We start from the raw sequence: 22482 nt of genomic DNA, 5'->3' as shown, positions 1-22482 counted from the left end.
GACAGTCACAGGACATTATTAACGAAAGCAACTGATGCGTTCGAGCCCAGCACTGAAACACAAACAGCCACAATAGAGCGATAGACACGTAAAGGTAGTTTTGCAGCAGGTAAGAGCTCGTTCCCATGTTTCAAAACCCGTCAAAATACACATGGAAACTTTGAAATTAGAAGTCGTATCCCTTCCACCGTATTCTCCATACGTTGCTCTCTCTGACTACCACCTTTTCCATCAGTGGCATACAGTCTAGCTGACCAGCACTTCCGATCGTATGAACAGGTGCAAAATTGAATCATTTCATGGATCCCCACAAAAGACGCTCAGTTCTCCCGCCAGGGGATTCGTATACTATCCGAAAGATGGGAGAATATAGTCGCCAGCGATGGGTAATTTCATGACTCATAATTATTTTTGTAAGTTTTTCACAATAAAGCCCCGAACGTCGAGAAAAAACGGTGGAGGCAAAGTTGTAGACCCAGTAAGTATATTCGTAATTAGTTTCCTTTATTATTAAGTAATAAAATTTACACAATCGTTAAATGAACACACAATAAATAAATCAGCAAGTCAAAGTCAAGAACTTACAAAAAGTTCTATAACAACAGCTAATTATTTAAATGAATTCGTCTTCTTCAGATGAATCATTTTTGTCTACATCATCATCACCGTCAATTTCACATTCGTTGCAGCACTTTCCTTTCAACCGCAAGCCATAGCGTGTTCTTAATGTAGCCGTTAAAATATTTAACTTCATTGTATTCCTTTGCTTGTTGTTCATTACATTCATACTGCTAAATAGTCTCTCAACATCAACATTGAAATGAGGCAGTACAAGGAGAGCAATCGCAAAATAAGCTAATTCCTCAAATTTGGATTCACCTTGAGCATCTTTGAAATCCAATACTTCATTCCAAAATTTTTTTCTATCTTTGATCTCGTTCCAGTTCAACAAATGAATTTGCTGCCACTGATCATCCAGTCTTACTATAAATTCTACACTTTTATTGAACAGAACCATTATATCAATTAGACTTTCTTTGTTGTGATTAAGTGCTTGTTCAACACTTATTCTGGAAATTTTTTCATCAACGTCAAATTTTCTGGTAACCTGTTTTTTTTATTTCTTCAATCAGACTTACTATAAATGTTACCGACCGATTACGTAACATTTCTTCGTCTTCCCGCGGTAATCCTGTTTCTCTCATTTCAAGCAACTGCTTTTCAAAGCAGAATTCCAGACAACATCTTCGAACGAAGAAATCACGAATGTTTTGATTAAAAATATTAACTTTGTTTGCAGGTAACGTAACTTTGCTGACAAGCATGTCTATCAGGTTAATCAACTCATCAAAGAGTTTGGTGTGATCTATACCTTTCGATTCGAACATTTTATTGATTCTGTTTATTTCAATTAATATTGCATATAAAAATTAAATATACGAGTAATTAATCTTGTTCGCATACACAGCGTGCAATAACTCTGCCATGTGGCACCTTTCGTGCACTTTATCTACGTAAAAATGTGTTTATACCTCTGACCATTGCGTGTATATTCTTGATACAGCGGATTCCATTGATAACCACCTTGTCTGGCAATCTTGAATTATTTTTAATAGTTTCTGTTTTGTATAGCTCCTTATAAAGAGGTTTTCTGGAGGAGGAGCGACTAAACCAATCATGTGTCTCTTTAATTAAAAGCTCCAAATTTCTCGGTAAAAATTCTTTTTCAGCAGCTGAAACAGTCAGTTGTAAGGAAAGTCACAAGCAACGTAATGAAATCAGTTGTGGTACCTCTTCTTTCAATTTCGTAAATACTCTGTTATTTACTCCAACCATGACAGAGGCATTATCTGTGCCAATGCCCATTAAATTTTCAAATTGCAAATCGAATCGTTGAAGTGTCTTCTTTATAGCAGAGACAAGCTTCAACATTACACTCGTGCAGTTCAACAAGGCCAAGGAAGGTAAATACTATTTTTTGGTGTAATGTACTGTAATAAACTATAATCAAACCAAAGTATTCATGTACAGAAATATCAGTAGATTCATAAATTAATAAGCACGTTTTTTATAACTGAGGTGCAATTGCTTCCGTGCAGCTGAACTTCTTCGAAAACTTTTCCATGACTACGATTAATTATCTCTCCATAATGGTCGACTACACGTATACTAGTATGCAAGGATCTGAATAATGCAAGTCTTGCTCCTTCCTTTTTTTTATTCCCAAAGGGCTCTGATTGAAAAGCCATTTTAGGCTGCGTAGTTACAACCTGCAACAATTTACTTTGTCGAAGAGTGGTCAAAGATGTAAAACCGATCAATGAATGACCAATCAATTAAGAAAAAGGTGAATTACCTTTTTCTTTTGTAGATTCTTCTTTGACGTCCCATGACACTTCAAATGCCCATAGTGACTCCTTAAAACTATATCACAAAATTTGCACTTCGCTATCTGACCCGTAGTACTTTCGATAACTTGAAACCAATCTTTTAAATGTGGGTCTTGAAGGTAAGAATCGCAAACTTTTGCGTGTATTGTGGTTTCGGCATAGTTATACACGTATGAAGTCGTGAAATAATACCATACACTGAGAATCAGAATTGTGTAGTGCAGACCACAAACTTTACTTTTTCTGCTCGTCTGACGTGACGCACCCTGCATGAGCCAACAAGCACTCAGTGGTTATTCGAAACTACAATGCAATACGTAAGTGAGCTCCCATTGTTTGAAACCGGCTGCTGCACTCCCTGCACCTGCGCGAGCCACCTTCGCTAGTGTAATGAACTATAACTAGGTGCTACTAAGTACTGTTCATTCTACAGGGAATCGTCGCATGTAGTCTATCGAGTGTGATGGTTCGTTTGATGTCACATTGTAATGCATCAATGTTGTCTTCGCAGTAAAAGTTAAATACTCCTGAAATCAAATAAAGTAGAAATAACATATTTCGAAACACATAAATAGTTTAGTGGTTAAGAAATCACATTTTCAGTAACTGGAACAGAATTCTGCTGAACCACTATAAAATCCGCCAGCAATAGAAACCACAAGTTTTAGTGGAAAATCCACTAAGTCGGCAACACAATTAGTGCTCTTTACAAGTACCGACAACTATCTGACAGATTAATTATAAAAGTGATATTGTATGACTCGTTATGACCAGGTATCAGCGGCAAGGTTTGCTAGTACACATAAAATTCTTGATGGATTTCAGCACATAACTGCGTGTGTGCGTGTGTGCGTGTGTGCGTGTGTGCGTGTGTGCGTGTGTGCGTGTGTGCGTGGGTGGGTAGGTGTGTGATCCCTAGATCTAATTCCATTTATATTATTATAAAGAAGTGTTACTGGATAGCCCAGCATTGCCGTCACTATCACCGCCACAGGAACAACCACCAAGGTGGTACTTAAGACCTGAGGAGGAGGAGGAGGTCGAGGAGAAGGATAGTAGTGTAGAATTATTCTATGAAGTAATAAAAGTAGATTAAATTGACTATACTTTTTACAGAAAAATATCTGTTTTTTGCTGTAACCTCTGCCTGACGCAATTTTTTCGAGACCATTCCCTCACAACAAAGTACACCACTATGGCGCGTGTGTTTGATGCTTTAGAGATATTTCACGTAATGCCTCTCACGCTGTTAATTTTACCATAGCAAGCACAGTGAGTAAATGCTGCAGTAACGCTCCTGCTGCCGAAGAAGAGAATGTTGAAACAGAATGTGTCATACTTAGCCATCCACTGCCTTAGATATTTATGTCACTTTGCCTCACAGCTACCCTCAATCTACACTCCTGGAAATGGAAAAAAGAACACATTGACACCGGTGTGTCAGACCCACCATACTTGCTCCGGACACTGCGAGAGGGCTGTACAAGCAATGATCACACGCACGGCACAGCGGACACACCAGGAATCGCGGTGTTGGCCGTCGAATGGCGCTAGCTGCGCAGCATTTCTGCACCGCCGCCATCAGTGTCAGCCAGTTTGCCGTGGCATACGGAGCTCCATCGCAGTCTTTAACAGTGGTAGCATGCCGCGACAGCGTGGACGTGAACCGTATGTGCAGTTGACGGACTTTGAGCGAGGGCGTATAGTGGGCATGCCGGAGGCCGGGTGGACGTACCGCCGAATTGCTCAACACGTGGGGCGTGAGGTCTCCACAGTACATCGATGTTGTCGCCAGTGGTCGGCGGAAGGTGCACGTGCCCGTCGACCTGGGACCGGACCGCAGCGACGCACGGATGCACGCCAAGACCGTAGGATCCTACGCAGTGCCGTAGGGGACCGCACCGCCACTTCCCAGCAAATTAGGGACACTGTTGCTCCTGGGGTATCGGCGAGGACCATTCGCAACCGTCTCCATGAAGCTGGGCTACGGTCCCGCACACCGTTAGGCCGTCTTCCGCTCACGCCCCAACATCGTGCAGCCCGCCTCCAGTGGTGTCGCGACAGGCGTGAATGGAGGGACGAATGGAGACGTGTCGTCTTCAGCGATGAGAGTCGCTTCTGCCTTGGTGCCAATGATGGTCGTATGCGTGTTTGGCGCCGTGCAGGTGAGCGCCACAATCAGGACTGCATACGACCGAGGCACACAGGGCCAACACCCGGCATCATGGTGTGGGGAGCGATCTCCTACACTGGCCGTACACCACTGGTGATCGTCGAGGGGACACTGAATAGTGCACGGTACATCCAAACCGTCATCGAACCCATCGTTCTACCATTCCTAGACCGGCAAGGGAACTTGCTGTTCCAACAGGACAATGCACGTCCGCATGTATCCCGTGCCACCCAACGTGCTCTAGAAGGTGTAAGTCAACTACCCTGGCCAGCAAGATCTCCGGATCTGTCCCCCATTGAGCATGTTTGGGACTGGATGAAGCGTCGCCTCACGCGGTCTGCACGTCCAGCACGAACGCTGGTCCAACTGAGGCGCCAGGTGGAAATGGCGTGGCAAGCCGTTCCACAGGACTACATCCAGCATCTCTACGATCGTCTCCATGGGAGAATAGCAGCCTGCATTGCTGCGAAAGGTGGATATACACTGTACTAGTGCCGACATTGTGCATGCTCTGTTGCCTGTGTCTATGTGCCTGTGGTTCTGTCATTGTGATCATATGATGTATCGGAGCCCAGGAATGTGTCAATAAAGTTTCCCCTTCTTGGGACAATGAATTCACGGTGTTCTTATTTCAATTTCCAGGAGTGTATTTGGATGATTCCCAACCTCGTACCTCGCTATACATTCTCAATTTACACTATAACTTTGATGTCACTATCAGCCGCTATACCAAAATTAACAAACGTATTTTCTATTTGGGATATAATAGAGTTTTTTACGGTGGGTGCAAGTGCAATTCACCAGCTGATCGGCGTTGTAATCAGAGAGAGAATTTAACCACATATTTACCCTCTAAAAGTATAGCAAGCGTTGCTTCTCGTTTCGGAAGACTCAACCGTCATTCAGTTCAAATGGTTCAAATGGCTCTGAGCACTATGGGACTTAACAGCTGTGGTCATCAGTCCCCTAGAACTTAGAACTACTTAAACCTAACTAACCTAAGGACATCACACACATCCATGCCAGAGGCAGGATTCGAACCTGCGACCGTAGCAGTCGCGCGGTTCCGGACTGCGCGCCTAGAACCGGGAGACCACCGCGGCCGGCGTCATTCAGTTTGGAGACGTTTGGTGCCTCTTCAGTTCGCTCCTCCTATTTCACTAGGAATGCAGCGCCATGTTGCTGTAATGAACAGAATCAGACTGGTATAGTAAATTTGTGTGCTCGTTCCAGTCGAAGTTAGTAGACAGTACTTTGCACTATTCGATACATCTTAGATATCCACCGATCCACCCGAACACATCAATCATTAATCATGTAATTGACTATCATTTGATGAACACTCCTTAGCTATCAAATTGATGTGATCTGAATGTCAGTTATGGTGCTCTGGTTTGGAGCTAATTTCTGTGGAATGGTACTTACAGCACTTGTCTAGGAACACAGCGCATGCCCATATCATGTAGTGCTGGACACTTGTGTTTTACCAGTTTCAGGGTAGTCTTGGTGTAACATTAGACATCCACTACCCTATCGCCGTGGAAGATGAGGTTCATTGTATAGGTCGACAACTGCAGACGCTCCACAATGCCGGAAACTGTTACAGTTTCCATATGTTGTGATGTCTTCCACATTTTTGTCAATAGGAAACATTGTATGTTTTATTTCTACACCGTGTGATGTTCAGCTTTTTGTGAGAGCCAATGGCTCAAAACATGTTAATGTTAGTTTAGCACCTGACATAGGCCTCAAAGTCATTGTAGAAAAACAAAATTTATTGTTGAGTTCAAAGCTGTAGTCATACACTGCTTAGGTGTGTTATAACTGAAAACTGATATGTTAAACTGCTTGGTATTTCTCCAGTACAGTCGACAGAACTTTACACAGGCCTGTGCAAGCGACTTCGACCACTGGCCACTTGCTCCAATGGGGCGATATATGTATATGTAATATGTTCGATAAAATGCAGATGGTATTTGTTTTTCGATGTATCGGAAAAGAGACACCTGGTAAAATTTTATAGGAGGTTCTATTATGAGGGGTGGTATTACTGGTTAAAGTTTGGATCCATGTAGTTCATAGCTGTTTCTTACTCTGGAAGTTACAAAACATACTAAATGACTGGACAGATGCTAATCTGTATCGGTATTTCATGCATCTGAAATGAATATAACGCCCTCATGCATAAAAATTTGTAATTTGAACATGCAGAATGCTCTCAAAATATACCGATTTTGCTCATAGAACTAATAGAAATTGGCTGTATCTACTTTTCTGGAATAATGATTGTATTAATATCGTCGCGATAGCGTGTATAAAAATAGGTGTTACCACAAGTATTGTGTTATGTCATACTTCATAATCTCTAATTATGAAATAGTTATCACTTAAATTATAGTTCATTGTGGAACCTAGAAATGATAGTGTTCTTCCAGACATGTGGACAGATTGCATTAAACATGCTGTTTTGTGATGAACTAATTGCTTACAAAACTAGAACACAAGAATCTTCTACTATTGTGATCAGTTGTCTGCTGAATGACAATGGTCGCTGGAGGCAAGTTACGGAGCAAGAAAAAATGTCAGATATCATCACTTATACGGTATTTATTTTTGATGTATTGGAGGAACCTTATACGGTTCTCTATTAGGTGATATTAGGATGTTCTGTTACAAGACTTGCTCTCACGATTTGTTTCGTAAATGCCAGTGTGATATAGCACCACATTGGTAAAACGGGACCTGCACAGTGTACAAAGCAGCAATGTCATCTTTAATTATAGCTTATTGTTGTGAAACATAAAACAATTGTGTTTTTTCCCGACACGTGAACAAATGGGATTAAAGACTGTATTTTGTAATGTAATTTCACATGTCTGAAATGTTTTAATACACACTTGCTTGACAATTTATTTATAGACACTGGTATGAATGCGAGGGACACTGGAATGTAATTTGTCCATCCAGCTGAAAGAAATTGCTTAACATAGATGGTTTTTTTTCTTTGCGGTTTAATTTCTCACTTTTTCTTTACTCCAATGATGGTTTTAAAATTAAGAGGGCATTCTGCAGTGATCAATAGTTTTCGCAGAAAAATAGTGGATGGCTTCTTTTGCGATTAAATTCAGTGTGGATATGTATGGGAAATATGTAGCCTGACCTCTGCAGTTTGGTCATCTGTAGCTAGCAGCGATGCTGGAGTTTTTTTCATTTTGTTGGACGTCTCTAATAGTGGGGAGAGAGAGAGAGAGAGAGAGAGAGAGAGAGATATGCAAATTGTATCCTGCAGTCAAACGTAAAAACTGTACAGATTTTGCTCATTAAACTAAAGGAAAAAGGACTGCACCTATTTTCGTGGAAACAGAACATTTATCACCATTTTGATTGCCCTCCCAGCTAGGCCTTGGTCAAACGCGCTGCTTCCCAAGCGGGAGGGCGTGCCGGTCTCCGGCACGAATCCGCCCGGTGGATCAATGCCGAGATCCGGTGTGCCAGCCAGCCTGTGGATGGTTGTTAAGGCAGTTTTCCATCTACCTCAGTGAATGTGGGCTGGTTCCCCTTACTCCACTACCACAGTTACACAATCTCACCGATTGCTACAGAAACAATGTCTCCACGTCACAAACACATGCACCATAATTACTCTACCATGCAAACGTTTGCAGTTACACTCGTCTGCTATGAGATGTTCCCAGGGGGTGAGGGTGTCCACTGGGGGCCGAACCGCCCAATAACCCTGGGTTTGGTGTGGGGCGGTGGTGGGGTGGGTGGACTGCTGTGGCCTGTTGTGGGGTTGTGAACCTCTGAGGGCTACGGCAGGACGAAGCCTCTCCGTTGTTACTAGGTCCCCAGTTTAATAGACGATACACACCCACCATTGTTATTGTGTTCTTTTTTTAATAAATACTCTCCTACAAGACGTGGGTTGACATTAAACGTAATTTTTACAGTGAAGTGTTTTCACACTCAATATGGTGGGTGCTTGTGGGGAGGGGGAGGCAGTGTGGGGGTAGGGGGTGGGTCCAAAGTGTGTGTGGTCAGGTAATGTCATGCAAGGCAAGGTAACCGTTCTGTCAGGGTGTGGTTACGTTTTAGCCTCATTTATCTCGCTTTGTTCTGCAGGCCGCCAGCGTTACGGCCGTTTGCGTTGGTGATGACTCGTTGCTGGGAGCACCCGGCCATGTGCTCCGCAGGATGCACCAACTGCAGCTGGCCTGAGGCTGTGGCTGGCAGAGATGGTGGCAGCTGGCAGTAGGTGGAATGAGGGAGCGTGAGGGAGGGATGAGGGGAGGTAAGAGTAGCTTTAATTTCGCTAATTTCTGACTGAACATCGAGGATTATGCACTTTCAGCTGCCGCCCATCTTACTTGGTGCAATCTTTTCAGATGATGATTTTCCCTAGTACGTGTCTTGCATTATGACCTATTGATTACAAGGGCTGTTTTTTTTTTTTTTTTTTTTTAACGGCAATTTCAAGAGTAATTACAACAGTGAAGCATTTTACATTATTTGTGGTAGTGTGTAGTGGTTTTGATTACCTGGGCTTCAGGGAGATAGTCGAGCAGTGCAGGTGGAGGTGTCCGTAGTGAACTCTGACTTCAAACAGCGATAGATACAGTCCTCAGCTGTATGCTCTCTGTCCAACACCAGCATCTCGTCAGTTGAACGCAATTCCCGCCAAAAAAAGATAGTACATTCCACTTCAACCTTTTTCCCGTCATCTTGTAGGTGAAGGGTAGAGTTTGAGTACGTTTGGCACTAGTTTCCAATGGTATTATGAAATTTTTCCCTGCATGATAACACAAGTTGTATGGCACTGTCAATTTTTGATGTGTATTGAGATTTCAGGCACTTCTTGTGTAGTGCTATGCCTATAGCTGTGTAATTAGCACTAATCATTATATTAATTGCGTAATTGGGACCGATCTCTACTTCAGTTCACCAACCAAAATAAATAAAGTACACTAACCTAACCTTCCTCACCTGCATCTGGACAGTTTTCATGTGTTGGGGGGTGCACTTAGGCTTTCTGTCCAGAAAAATCAGTGCCAGATCCCAGAAATGGCACTGCCATTTTTAATTTCCTGCCGATTCTAGGGTGGGGGTTGGGTGACACGTCAGCACAGCCCTGAGACAAAGAAATTCCCGCCAAATTCTAAATTCCCGCCAATATTCGAAATTCTCACCAACAGAGTAGTTGGGGGAGGGATGGGGAGGGCAGAGAATAGAGGCTCATGTACTGCTGAGGAAAACACACAATGTCATGTGGGAGTAGGGTTAGGGTGGGGAGCTGGTCCTGGTGGAGGTTCGAGTCCTCCCTTGGGTGTGTGTGTTTGTCCTTAGGATAATTTAGGTTAAGTAGTGTGTAAGCTTAGGGACTGATGACCTTAGCAGTTAAGTCCCATAACATTTCACACACATTTTTAGGGTGGGGGTGGTAATTAATTGATCAATTTAATTATCTTGTATATCAATTTGATATCAAAAGTGCGCCAATGCCGCTCTAACTCTACTACTGGTGGGTACGGTGTGAATCGTCTGACTGCAGTTACACTGGAAAAGTCGTCAGAAGGGTCCAGGCAGAAGAAGGGAGCATTATGGTCTGGGGAATGTTTTCGTGGCATTCCTTTGATGATATCGTCCTTTTTGATAGTGCAGGGGATCAACATAAGTATGCATTTATTCTTGGGTGCCTCATCCATTCCTCCATGTAGTTTGCTTTTGCTCGGCATGATGTCTACCAGCAGGACAATGCAACGTGTCACACAGCTTGTAGGTACCAGCCTGTGTTTACTGTACCCCACTGAGCACCAAACTCCTGAGGTTTAAACCCAGTCGAGAATCTGTGAGACCACACGTAGGTGGGGCTGTTTGCACCACGGGTCCTCAAGTGTAGGTCCTAGCGCAGTTGGCTGTGGCAATGGAACGGACAAGACTCCAAAAGGTGACAACTGGTCAAGTTAATGTGACTAAACAGTGTGTAAGAGATGTTACGTCAATTGTACTTCAAGTGAGGAAACTTGTAATTTGTTTGTATTAAGTGGTCTGTCAAAGTTCAGAGATAGTTGCGAACGCTCATAATTTCTGAGGAAATGTATTGTACAAACTTAAGTAATTCTTATCTGTGTTATAATAAAGTGGACGAATATTTCATATATTGTAGTATCATTCGGTTTCCTTCCAGAGCAAATTAAGGAACCCACCGTTGTACCATACTGTATTTTCGCCCGGCACAGTCAGTACATTTTCAGGTGCATCACCCAACAAAATATATGCTGACTACTAGTCACAGCTGTTAGCACATTCTGCCGCTTTTCTTAGACAATTTAACGTAACATCAACGAGGCCAATAACCCACTTCAAAATAACAATTACTAGACAAAGGAAATTCAAAGCATTGTGAGAATGAAAGTAATCGTGTCCAAGACTCAAAGTACGTTTTTATGCAGGTGAAGCCGCATTGTGCAGTTATTGTAGGACAGACTTACAAAATTGTGTGAAGGCACATCAATTAAACATTGACTGGAATAATTGTTCAACAACAAAACAGTCGCTTACAACGGTTGTATTGTCCTTTTTAGTACAAGCTTCCCATTGTGCCGACGGTATTGGTCTAATTTGCACTGATCCTGCAGCCCTTGTGGAGGTCGCAGTTGGATCTTAAATCATCAGAAAAGATCGCAGAATCCCGTAAATTGTTCTCACCTAGCGTCTGCACTGCGAGTACTCGGTCCCAACCCAGTGAAGGGCGAGGAGTCAGATTTTGATCCGGTACTGTTGGCTGGAACGAACTGCTACTGTACGCGACTCGGTAAATCAGGCTTCGGGAGACTATAAAGGTGTGTAGTCGAAATTTAAAAGGGGAAGCCACTGAGTTTATTGACGACATTAACGTTCATTAAATTAACAATACCACAGCTTCCACGAACTCGTGTGTATAGGCAATTTTAAAATTCACACGCGAAATACACTCAAGCTTTAAAGAAACTGGTATGGGCCTGCGTATTGAAATACAGAGATATGTGAGCAGTCAGAAAATGGCGCTGCGCTCGGCAACGCCTATATGTGGCAACAAATGTCTGCCGCAGTTGTTAGATCGGTTACTGATGCTACAATGGCAGGTTATCAAGATTTAAGTGACTCTGAACGTGGCACACAGCATCTCAGAGATAGCGATGAAGTGAGGATTTTCCCGAACGACGATATCACGAGTGTACCGTGAATATCAAACATCAAATCTCCCACATCCCTGCGGCCGGAAAAAGATCCTGCAAGAACGGGACCGACGACGTCTGAAGAGAATCGTTCAACGTGACAGAAGTGCAACCCTTCCGCAGATTTCAATGCTGGGACGTCAACAAGTGTCAGCGTGCGAACCACTCAACGAAACATCATCGGTATGGGCCTTCGGAGCCAAAGTCCCACTCGTGTACCTTGATGACTGCACGACACAAAACTTTACGCCTCGCCTGGGCTCGTCAACACCGATATTGGACTGTTGATGACTGGAAACATGTTGGCTGGTCGGACGAGTCTCGTTTCAAATTGTATCGAGCGGATGGACGCGTACGGGTACGGAGACAACTTGATGAATCGATGGGCCCGCATGTCAGCAGGCCCGCATGTCAGCAGGGCACTGTTAAAGCTGGTGGAGGCTCTATAACGATGTTGGGCGTGTGCAGTTGGAGTGATATGAGAGCCACGATACGTCTAGATACGGCTATAATGCCTAACGTAAGCATCCTGTCTGATCACCTGCTTGCATTCATGTGCACTGTGCATTCCGACAGTTCCAGCAGGACAATGCGTCACCCCCACACGTCCAGAATAGCTACAGAGTGGCTCCAGGAACACTCTTCTGAGTTTAAATACTTTTGCTGGGCACGAAATCCCCTAGATATGAGCATTATGGAGCATATCTGGGATGCCTTGCAACGTGTTGTTCAGAAGGGGTCTCCACCCCCTCGTACTCTTACGGATTTATGGACAGCCCTGCAGGATTCATGGTGTCAGTTCCCTCCAGCACTACTTCAGACATTAGTCAGATCCATGCCACGTCACGTTGCCACACTTCTGCGTGCTCGCGGGGGCCCTACACGATGTTAATGAGGTGTACCAGGTTATTTGGCTCTTCAGTGTAATAGACACGTGTGAATAATATACTTTTCATACACAAATTAACAACACATACTTTCATAATAAGTAGGTGATTGGTTCGCATTTATCGCAAGCTCGGTGCGCGAAATTACTGGCCCCCATCAAGATATTAACAGGCTATCCCAGTGGTTCTCAAACTATGGGGCCCGACCCCAATGGGGGTGGTGGTGGGAGGGGACCGGCGTGGAGGGGCAATGGGGTGCGAGAATGCCGCGGTATATTTAAAAAATATGTATATTAGTAGCAAAAAACTACGTTTATCTTTTCCTTCGAGCAAAGAAGATACCGTTGACCTGTATTGGATGTTGGACGACCTCAGTGTTGCGCCAGACGCGGTCGACGACGGTGAAAGTGCGATCGTATTTGTAGCACTGCTGGAAATGGTCGGGCGAGATGGGCGACGTCGGCCTTCGGTGGAGTCGCTCGTTGTCGGCTGCACTGCGGCTGTGACTGTGTACTTCAGCCACCACGCGCCGTGCAAGCTTTGGCTCGCGTATCTCGACGCCTCCTTAGTCTTTCAGACTTCGTGAGGAAGACTTGACGGCAGTATAAAGCGCTTCCTGTTACTGGCAGACCTGAAGACACCAGTGGTCCATCGACTGGCGGAGGGGAGGGAGATACTCCGAAGGCGAAACACGTCAAAGTATGATGAGAAATATTTATTGCTAGGCTCCACGAAAACTGCAGTCAGTGGAGAATAACTTCCGCAGTGTGTAAATTGTTTAAATATGTTAGTTGCTGACAGCGTGAAACCTAACGGATTAAAGAGGTACCTTGAAACCAAACAGCCTAAGTTAAAGGGAACAGAATTTTGTGTCAGAAAAGTAAATGCTTAACTGTATATCCAGAAGAGTTTGCTGAAACGACGAATATGACTTCAAACGCCCTTTCCAGTGTTCGCGTATGATTGATAAATGCAAGAAACCACACACGATTGCAGAGAAACTGATTTTACCAGCACCAATAACATCAACAAGTCTGGTGACTCATTTACTCGGCAGTGGAAAATAATTCTTATCTCTAATGATGCAGTGCGTAGAAGAATTTTAGACATTACTGACGATTTACTCGAGCATTTAATCAATAATTTACGTTGACAACCACTTTGCACTTCAAGTGGAAAAAATGGCTCATAACACTATGGCACTTAACATCTGAGGTCATGTCCCATAGAACATAGTATTTAAACCTAACTAATCTAAGGAAATCACACACATCCACGCCCGATGCAGGATTCGAAGCTGCGGTCGTAGCGGTCGCGCGGTGCGAGACTGAAGCGCCTAGAACCGCTCGGCCACTCCGGTCGGCGCACTTCAAGTGGAGGAAGCGACTGAGATTCACAGAGCGCTCATTTAATTGCTTATGTTCATTTCGTTGATGAGTTTAACATTCGAGAGGAATTCCTTTCCTGTGAGCCGACAGTGATAACAGGTACGGCTCTAAGCCTTTTTGACATGACGAATACCTTTTTTTAATCGAAACGGGATATCATAGAATAGGTGCACTGGAGTTTCCACAGACGGAACTTGCTCATTGTCTGGAACGCATTGTGGACAGCAAGCGAAAGTTAAAGCCGTAACTCCTGATGTAGCACGTACACTGAATGACATATTGCGAGGGTCTGGCCGCTAAGGAGCCCCTTCTGCAAACGGTTATAGAAACTATATTATAGGCTAAAATCTATAAATTCAAGGCTTTTTAAAGGGCTATGAGAGCTGAACACGCTCAGTTACTCCTTTTTTTCCCTTAGTAATCCCTGATGACTTTCAGGGGGTGAAGCACTAAAGAAAAAATGTCTGACTGGAAGAATGAGCTACTCTGTTTCTTAAAGGAGAAAAGTTATTCTGTCAGGCTGTTTCAGCAACGGATATTTTTTTTTTTAAGTAGCGTACCTCAATAGTATTTTTGAGCAATTAAATACTCAGTTCAAGGCAATCAGGCAACTGTACTATCTTGGAATGAAAAAGTGAAGGTGTTCATAAGGAAATCACACCTGTGTCAAAACCCAATGGAATGTGGAATACCGAACATGGTCCTTACTTTAATGTCACTATAAGAGGACACAGACATTCCGATACTCCCAGCAGAGATAAAAGCCTGCCTTCTTCATCATCTTGTAACGCTAAAAATACACGTCGAAAAGTATGATATTGATAAATTTAATGGGATTACAAACAAATGCTCCTGGTCCATAGTGTCCAGATATAAAGAACGAAAACAAAGTATCGATCTCACTTTTGATATTTCAGTGTAGGCTAAATTTAATAAAGTGTTTTTATTGGAAGTTTGGATGGATATTAACATGGATTTCCCAAGGCTGAGACAAAATGCAGTTAAGATCCTGATTCATTTTGCAACGACATATTTGTGCTAGATTGGCTTTCCAGCTTTGGCAGCTATAAAGTCGAACTACCGTTCAAAAGTAAATGCAAGCAAAGAACTTCGACCGGCCGCATCTGGTGTTACATCACATCTTGAGAAACTTTGTTCTCAAAAGCAAGCTCATCCATCACACTGAACACTGTAAATTAAATTTTTAAAGTTACTGTAATCCTTGTTTGCTGAGTTGTAAAAATTCTTCGTTTAATAGTTTCTTAATAAAGGAAAGCGTTACAAACAACTTGCTCCGTATTTTTTCTCTTGAAGGGAGCCACAGAGGAAAAAAGCTTGGGACCCACTGGTGTAGCCAGTGCGAATCATTTTCGTGGGGCATCGTTTGTCACAGTACCACAACACACAAGGTCATCACTAGTGTTCGTAACTTCTTCCATGTTACAAATCTTACTGTCATATTTATTTTCATTAGTACAGTAGCAATACTTCCATTGATGAGGGACCCTTGACACTAATGTAAAACCAACTAAGTCGTCTCTTGTTAGTTAACAAGTGATGGAGTTATACACTGAAGAGCCAAAGAAACTCGTCCCCTACCAAATATCGTGTAAGGCCACCACGAGCACGTAGAAGCGCCGCAACACGACGTGGCATGGACTCGACTAATGTCTGAAGTAGTGCTGGAGGGAACTGACACCATGAATCCTGCAGGACTGTCCATAAACCCATACGAGTACGAGGGTGTGGAGATTTCTTCTGACAGCACGTTGCAAGCCATCCCAGATATGGTCAATAAGGTTCATGTTTAGGGAGTCTGATGGCCAGCGGAAGTGTTTAAACTCAGAAGGGTGTTACTGGAGCCACTGTGTACCAATTCTGATGGATGTCGCATTGTCCTGCATGCACATTGGACATGAATGGATGCAGGTGATCAGACAGGATGCTTACGTACGTGTCAACTGTCAGATTCGTATCTAGACGTTTCAGGGTCCCCGTAACACACCAACTGCACACGCTCCACACCATTACAGAGCCTCCACCAGCTTTAACAGTCCACTGCTGATATGCAGGGTCCATGGATTCATGAGGTCGTCTCCATACACGTACACGTCCATCCGCTCGATACAGTTTGAAACGGGACTCGTTCGACGATGCAACATGTTTCCAGTCATCAACAGTCCAGTGTCGGTGTTGACGGGCCCAGTTGGGGCGTTGAGCTTCGTGTCATTGAGTTATCTAGGGTACAGGAATGGGCCTTCGCCTCCAAAACCCGTTGAATGGTTCGCTGGCTGACACTTGTTGATGGCCCAGCATTAAAATCTGCAGCAATTTGCGGAAGGGTTGCACTTCTGTCACGTTGAACGGTTCTCTTCAGTCGCCGCTGGTACCGTACCTGCAGGATCTTTTTGCGGCCGCTGCGGTGCCGGAGATATGATGTTTTAGCGAATTCCTGATATTCACGGTACGCTCGTGAAATGGTCGTACGGGAAAATCCGTACTTTAACGCTACCTCGGAGATTCTGTCTGCGTCTGCACGTGCTTAAATCCTGATAACCTGCCATTGTTGCATAAGTGACAGATGTAACAACTGCGTCAGACACTTGTTTTGTATAGGCGTTACCGACCACAGGGCGGTATTCTGCGTGTTTACGTATGTCAGTATTTGAATACGCATGCCTGCATCAGTGTATAAGTTTCGGAGCGCACGTAGCAGCCAGGGAGCCGGTCGCGGTCGCTGCATGGGATCCGAGAACACCATATCAACTGAATGTAATACCATCAGTGGTTCCTGTTGCGCGAGCTGTCTCCTGAAGTACCTACGTAAGATTTGTTAATTGATAATAAAGTAACCATGGCTTTAACAGAATGTTACAAACTTCCCCGGTAATGATTCGCCGCGAAATGCGAGAATCCATGTCTCATCTAAATAAATGGTTGCTAGATTGGAGGTATAAACATTTTCTTTTTACATCCGACATTGGAGCCATGTTCTGCCATTTGCATTTGGTTCCTGGTACATTTTGAAGCCATTAATGACAGATGGTCACAGACTGAATAGTTGACGCGTTACTTTTATTTTAACACTGAAATCCCGTTACGAGATGAGAACTACGAAATGCTCAGGGACTATTATTTTCTTACACTGTTAACACTTTTGAAGAAACAGATGTCTGACAGCACCTTGTCAGTAAGGAGAATATATACATATATTCTTCCACCTTGCATATGGCAATAGATCACCTCCGCATTACGTCTATCCTTCCGTGTTTTAAACTCATTCATCATACAGTATTTTTAACTGGTGGAAAACGTGACTGAACAGCACTAAAACTGGCACGATCTGTATTGTTCTGATCTTCAGTAAATTGTGACGGGATCGTTTAGTTGGCACGAGAACGTTACAGAGTTCCTGATCAAATTCCAGGGGCAGAAGAGACGTATTGCGCATCACGCAGATGATGAATACGGTTTTGAAATTCCGAGAGCGCAAACTCGAGGAAGATTACCTTCTGTAGTCTAAGTGTCGCAAAAAGGGCACTATGAGGAAGTCCGAGAAATTGGAGTCCATACAGAGACTTATCGACAGTCGCTCTTCGCAGCACTATTCGCAAATGAAACAGGAGAAAGTGTGTGGAGGAGGATCGAGGGGGGTGAAGAGTGGTAGTGGCAAATAAAAGCACCCATCGCTACATATTGAAAGGCAGTTTGTAGAGTACCAGAGTACACCTGGAGACGCAAACGAAAGCAGCTCTACGAGTAGTGGTCATCGATCTTTTTTTGTCACCACCTCGTAAAAATAACGCAACGAAGTTAATTTTTTGGCCTTTTTGCTTGTTACATGTGTGCTATCGTGGTAGACGTTGAAATCTCTGCGCGAGACAGTAACGTAGCACGCCGCTAGGGGAGCGGAAGCGACGCGGCGCAGCCGAGCCAGAGACCAGGCGCGTAGCGGGACGGAGCCGACCGAGGGCAGCGCAGCGTGCCGGGCGGCGGCTGGCTGCCACTGCACTCGCACCGTGGACCGCGTCCCGGCCGAGCCTCGTTGAGTTCCTCATCTGCCTGGCCTGCTCTGCCCTGTGCCTCGGTCTGCACTGTACCATTTGTATACGTGAGTCACAAAAGCCTGCGCTGTGCTGCCCTGCACTACCCTCCATCACCTGCGTCCCAGCATGCGATTGGCCAGAAAGTCTAGTGTCGCGAGGTATCTAGTTTACAGCATTTGAAGGGAAACGACGCTGGTACAATCGCCTAGCTGGTGGACGTTAAATCAGTAAGTGGCTCGAAACAGCATATCCAGACACTACGGGATGATGATGGCATTGAAACAGAGGATGACACGCGTAAAGCTGAAATACTAAACACCTTTTTCCAAAGCTGTTTCACAGAGGAAGACCGCACTGCAGTTCCTTCTCTAAATCCTCGCACAATCGAAAAGATGGCTGACATCGAAATAAGTATCCAAGGAATAGAAAAGCAACTGGAATCACTCAATAGAGGAAAGTCCACTGGACCTGACGGGATACCAATTCGATTCTACACAGAGTACGCGAAAGAACTTGCCCCCCTTCTAACAGCCGTGTACCGCAAGTCTCTAGAGGAACGGAGGGTTCCAAATGATTGGAAAAGAGCACAGATAGTCCCAGTCTTCAAGAAGGGTCGTCGAGCAGATGCGCAAAACTATAGACCTATATCTCTTACGTCGATCTCTTGTAGAATTTTAGAACATGTTTTTTGCTCGCGTATCATGTCATTTCTGGAAACCCAGAATCTACTATGTAGGAATCAACATGGATTCCGGAAACAGCGATCGTGTGAGACCCAACTCGCCTTATTTGTTCATGAGACCCAGAAAATATTAGATACAGGCTCCCAGGTAGATGCTATTTTTCTTGACTTCCGGAAGGCGTTCGATACAGTTCCGCACTGTCGCCTGATAAACAAAGTAAGAGCCTACGGAATATCAGACCAGCTGTGTGGCTGGATTGAAGAGTTTTTAGCAAACAGAACACAGCATGTTGTTATCAATGGAGAGACGTCTACAGACGTTAAAGTAACCTCTGGCGTGCCACAGGGGAGTGTTATGGGACCATTGCTTTTCACAATATATATAAATGACTTAGTAGATAGTGTCGGAAGTTCCATGCGGCTTTTCGCGGATGATGCTGTAGTATACAGAGAAGTTGCTGCATTAGAAAATTGTAGCGAAATACAGGAAGATCTGCAGCGGATAGGCACTTGGTGCAGGGAGTGGCAACTGACCCTTAACATAGACAAATGTAATGTATTGCGAATACATAGAAAGAAGGATCCTTTATTGTATGATTATATGATAGCGGAACAAACACTGGTAGCAGTTACTTCTGTAAAATATCTGGGAGTATGCGTACGGAACGATTTGAAGTGGAATGATCATATAAAACTAATTGTTGGTAAGGCGGGTATCAGGTTGAGATTCACTGGGAGAGTGCTTAGAAAATGTAGTCCATCAACAAAGGAGGTGGCTTACAAAACACTCGTTCGACCTATACTTGAGTATTGCTCATCAGTGTGGGATCCGTACCAGGTCGGGTTGACGGAGGAGATAGAGAAGATCCAAAGAAGAGCGGCGCGTTTCGTCACTGGGTTATTTGGTAACCGTGATAGCGTTACGGAGATGTTTAATAAACTCAAGTGGCAGACTCTGCAAGAGAGGCGCTCTGCATCGCGGTGTAGCTTGCTCGCCAGGTTTCGAGAGGGTGCGTTTCTGGATGAGGTATCGAATATATTGCTTCCCCCTACTTACACCTCCCGAGGAGATCACAAATGTAAAATTAGAGAGATTAGAGCGCGCACGGAGGCTTTCAGACAGTCGTTCTTCCCGCGAACCATACGCGACTGGAACAGGAAAGGGAGGTAATGACAGTGGCACGTAAAGTGCCCTCCGCCACACACCGTTGGGTGGCTTGCGGAGTATCAATGTAGATGTAGATGTAGATGTAGACGTGAAAGTGGAAAATGCATTGCCAACTAAGGCAGTGAGTGGTTGGCCAGCTTACATAGTTCCAGTGTCGCCAAACAATCCTGAGTGACGGCGAACCAAATTGCAGACCATCTCTGTGTGAAGAACAGCAATCCGCAAGAGAAGTGTAGTTATTGATGTTCAAAGACCTGGATACAGCAATTAAAGGCGATAGTGTAAATAGACGAACTCAGTCGCCCATTAGTTTCCGACGTCGATCTCTCATGTAGCGGTGTGGTCGTATGACTGTCGACATCACAGTGAGTGCTCAAAACCTGGAGTAGGCCGAACCGCCGGGACTTTCGGCGTGGAGGTTGCTGCTAATCAATTTGATCTAGACCACCTTCCGCCCAGTCGGGCGTCTCAGCTGCACGACTTGTTACACAGTTTTTCTCAACTCCTCAGCGATTACCTGGGGGGTTACCAGCGTTCTTGAATATCACATGCGTTTGTCCGACGGCACCCCCGTTAGCCAATCTCCTTATCGCCTCTCACTCCCGAAGGTTAAGATATCTCAGATGCTGGAAGAGGGAGTTATCAAACTCTCTACTTCCGCTTATCCCTCTTCAATCTTTCTGGTGCCTAAGGATCACGGGCTCGATTTCAGACCGGTTGTGGATTGCCGGCGTTTGAACGCCAAGATTGTACTCGAGTCAGTACCCTTGCCAGATTTGCATTATTCTTTTACTTGGTTTGCCGGGCCTAATTCGTTTACTGTTCTCGATTTGAATCAGGCCTATTACCAAATTCCTTTGGCTCAAAAATGTAAACATATCACCGCCATTTGCACGGATTGGAACTTGTTCGAGTTTAACAGAGTTCCCTTTTGGTTAGCCACCGGAGCGGCAGTACTTACTCGTTTATTGGACAACATTCTTGGGGACTTGAAGTTAGTTTGTGTCTACAATTATTTGGACCACTCGGTTATCTACAGTCTTACGTTCGAGAATAATTTGTAGCATATTCGGCAAGTTCTTTTGAGATTACAGGAAGCTTGTCTGACGGTCAAACCTAGTAAAATCAGGCTGGCTAAGCGGGAGATATCCTTCTTAGGGCATGTAGTCTCCGGTCATAGTATTCGTATTGATCAAGAGCGGACGAAATCCCTGCCGGCGTTGCCTCCTCCTGTTGACAAGCGGGAATCGCAAAATTCATAGGCATGGCAAATTACTTTAGGCGTTTTGTCCCCAATTTTGCTCAACTAGCGGCACCCTTAAATCAGTTACGCCGAAGAGCGTCCGTTTTGAGTGGGGACCTGCCCATGAGGCTGCCTTCGAGCATATTAAAATGCTAAACCGCCGGTTCTTGGGCTACCGGATTTTAGCAAAAGGTTTATTGTGCAGACTGATGCCTCTAATGCCGGCATTTCAGCTGTTCTTTTACAGGAATTTGAGGAACAGAGACAACCATTAGCTTACGCGTGTCGGCAGTTAACAGATGGCGAGCTTAAGTACTCGGTCTACGAGTGCGAGGCCTTAGCCGTTTTATTTGCGTTAGGAAAGTATCGATTCTACCTCGAACATCGGGTTTTCCAATTGGAAACCGGCAATTACGCTTTGAGCTGGGTATTGGCGAGGCCGCGTAAGACTGGACGTATTGCCAGGTTCAAAATGGTTCAAATGGCTCTGAGCACTATGGGACTTAACTGCTAAGGTCATCAGTCCCCTAGAACTTAGAACTACTTAAACCTAACTAACCTAAGGACATCACACACATCCATGCCCGAGGCAGGATTCGAACTGCGAGCGTAGAGGTCGCGCGGCTCCAGACTGTGGCGCCTAGAACCGCTCGGCCACACCGGCCGGCTATTGCCAGGTGGGCAGGGTGTATTTCAGCATTTCAGTTCGAAGTTAAGCGTGTTAATGGTTCCGAAAATGTCTTGGAGGATGTTCTCAGCAGGATGTTTACTGAAGAGGTGCCTAGTGCGGGAGGGAAGCAGCTGGGTTGTGACAATCTTAGTTGCAACGTATTAGGTCAATTTCCCCTTCTGTTTAAGGACATTGCACACCAATTGGATCAGGATCCTGTGTGGGCTGGCATTTAGCAGCGTGTGTTGGCAGGAGGGCTCGCTCAAGAATATGGGATTAAGAGGGGTATTCTGTGCAGGAAGGTCGGCGATGCTCGGCAGTCCAAAATCTTTTTGCCTGCTACCTTGGTCCGTCCGGCTTTCAGTTATTTTCATGATTCCTTGGTGGGTGGTCATTTGGGCACCTATAAGACGCTCCAAAAGATCAAGGAGCATTTAACTTGGCCCCCCATGGACCAAGATGTTAGACAGATGGTAGTTCAGTATCGCTTATGTAACGTAGCCAAACCTAACAACGCCCTTCAACAAGGCTCGTTGAGTCCCGAACGAGAGTCGTCTCCTGTGCGAGAGCTCTACATGGATTATTTGGGCCTTCGCCTCGCACTAAAAGGGCTCATCGACA

Source organism: Schistocerca serialis, chromosome 9 (genome assembly GCF_023864345.2).
Source record: "Schistocerca serialis cubense isolate TAMUIC-IGC-003099 chromosome 9, iqSchSeri2.2, whole genome shotgun sequence".
NCBI lineage: Eukaryota > Metazoa > Arthropoda > Insecta > Orthoptera > Acrididae > Schistocerca > Schistocerca serialis.
The sequence above is the reverse complement of the archived record's forward strand: the minus strand, read 5'-3'. Positions refer to the sequence as shown.